The sequence below is a fragment of the Myotis davidii genome, unplaced genomic scaffold (assembly GCF_000327345.1).
Source record: "Myotis davidii unplaced genomic scaffold, ASM32734v1 scaffold61, whole genome shotgun sequence".
In the NCBI taxonomy this organism is placed as follows: Eukaryota; Metazoa; Chordata; class Mammalia; order Chiroptera; family Vespertilionidae; genus Myotis; species Myotis davidii.
Window position 1 is genome coordinate 535,531 of NW_006291729.1, and position 2,763 is coordinate 538,293.

A 2,763-nucleotide genomic window follows, 5' to 3' on the forward strand; every position below is an offset into this window, starting at 1 on the left:
CTGCGTGTGAGGCGGGGGCTCGTCCGCTTGTTGGGAATGTTACTGCCTCACCTGCAGGTGAGCTGGTGGGCCGGTGTGCTCTGCGCCCTCCTCACGAGTCCCACCTGCACAGGATGCCAGGCCCTGCTGGCTAATGTTTCACTGACCTGGAGCCGCCTTCCTTATCTGGGCTGGAGTCAAGGTCACAGCAACCTGAGCGGCTGCGCGGGCAGGTCAGTTTACATTGCATCCCAGTTCCCGACACCGGCCGGCCTGGGGGGAGGCGGCGGCCAGGTGCAGAGCGGCCAGGGCAGAGCGGCCAGCGGGCGGGCTGCCCACGGAGCAGGGGCTGCTGGGCGGAGCGGGCATGTAGGATTTCTGAGGGTCCCAGGAGCGCCCGCCTGAGCCTGCAACAACCTCAGGACGGTGGAGAGAAGTCACCTGAAATTTAAGTTAATTAGTAAATAATAAGCAATTTACCTTACTATTGGTAAAATGTCAATACCATCCGAAGCAATCCACGGACCCAATGCAACCCCTGTCAAAATCCCAATGAGTGACTGGGAACCCTGGGGGCTGGATGGGAGCGGGCAGGGCGCTGGTCCCACGGGAGCTGCGTGGAGGTTTGCAACTGTGTGAAGCAGGACATGAGGGTGAGACCACCATGTGGGGTAGCGATCCCCACCACAGGGCAGACGAGATGCGATCGCTCGCCAGCCCAGGAACAGCCAGGGGGCCTGTCGCCCGAACTCAGGATGGGAGAATCCCTGGGAAGTGCACAGCCACAGGTCTGCCCTGGGAGCGGGGGTGCCACTCGCCTGGGAAACCCTACTGCCGACACATTAGCATGACATCCCGAGGGGTTGGCAAACCCAGACCCTCCTGTGAGAGAACCCTCCGTACAGAGCACACAGAATCCTCACACCGAGTGGCCTGTGAAAACGGGCATTTTTAATCCACTGTGAACCCACTTGCCACGCGGGACTCAGTAGAGATAATGAAGAGCAGGATCAGAAATGAAAGAACTATAAAGGCTGTAAACAAGGAAGACTAAAATAATTTAAAAAATCAAAGAACTAATTGAAAACGTAAGAACAAGATACAGTTACTGAAATGGAAAACTGAATGCAGTGGGTAAAGCCCCGCTTAAAAAGGACTGGAGCCTTTTCATACACCAACAATGAACCAACGGAAGAGGAAATTGAGGAAACAATTCCATTCACAACAGCATCGAGGAGAATACAATACTGAGGGATGAACCAAGGAGGTGAAAACAACAAAAGGTTCCCAAAGAAATGAAAGAAGACGCACAAAGGGAAAGGCCTTCCCCCTCAGCTGTGGCTCATGCTCCCAACTCACTCCCGGCCCTTCCTTCCCTCCCCCCGGGGGTGTCGTACCGCTTTGCTGAGAACAAGCCCCCAGTCTGACCCGCCAGGAGGCCCAGATGTGCCCCATCTTGGTCTTCGCCCCCCGTCACCGCAGGAGAGGGCAGCACGTGTTCCCACCTGGAGTGCGATGATCAGCCCTTTTAGAATAAGGTCTTAGTTTTTTGTTTAAAATATATTTTATTGATGTTTTACAGAGAGGAAGGGAGAGGGACAGAGAGTTAGAAACACCGATGAGAGAGAAACATCAATCAGCTGCCTCCTGCACATCTCCTACTGGGGATGTGCCCGCAACCCAGGTACATGCCCTTGACCTGAATCGAACCTGGGACCCTTGAGTCCGCAGTCCGACGCTCTATCCACTGAACCAAACCGGTTACGGCAACGGTCTTAGTTTTAAGCACTTTTCTACCTGCAGCCAATGCCATGACTTTTACAGATAAAAGTCTTCTACGTACGTTTCCCCGGTTCTGGGAGAAAGCTCTTAAAAACTCACACGTCCCTTCGAAGTTCTTACGTCTCAAAAAAGAAACCCCACAGACACTGCGCCGGCGGGCACGGGAAAGGCCACGCTTAATGTCCTGATTTTACCAGATCTCCCAAAGCCCACGGGGAAAAGGGCTCATCAAAAACGCCGACGGGAACCGGAGTCCCCCAGAGTAAAATGCTGAAGGAGTGAGACATTTCAAATGTAAGTTCAGCCCAAAGCGGCCGAGTGGATCCGATGAAAACTGTCTTTGCTGGGAGGGTTGTCTGGCCAGGCGTGCACCTGACCTCGGCTGGTGGGGGTCATCCCCAGGGAGCTCCTGCACCTGCTGGCAGCCAGCCTCGCTGTGGGAGCTCCCTGCTCTGGTGCAAGACCCACACTGATGGGAGGAAGAACTCACAGGCTCAGCGAGTCTCGGATTTAAACAGTATTGCAGCCGTGTGCCCGCTCTACATCGCTGTGTAACGAAGTTCCTCAAAGCGCAGCCACTCCAGACAACAAATGGTGACCACCTGGCAGCTGCTGCAGGTCGGGAACCAGAGTGGCTGCGTGGGGAGGTCTGGGCTCAGGGTCCGTCACCTCGAGGCTCGCCCCCTCCAGAGGTGCTGGGGGGCCGCGGCCGAGGTCTGACTTCCCTTGACACGCAGCCTCTCCACGGGCTGCTCCCAGGGCAGCGGCTCCCCAGAGGGAGGCAGGAGAAGGCCCATGACAGAAGCTGGAGTCACTTTAGAAACCACCCCAGAGAGTGAAGTCCCAGCGCTGGGGGTCGCGGGGACCAGCCCTGGGACACCGGGAGGGACCCCAAGGGTGTAGGGTGTGAACAGGAGGGGGGCTACAGAGGTCTTCCAATCAAGAACTTGGGGTCCTGGGGAGGGTGAGATCCGAGCCTGCCCAGGCATCCTGACACCCCCC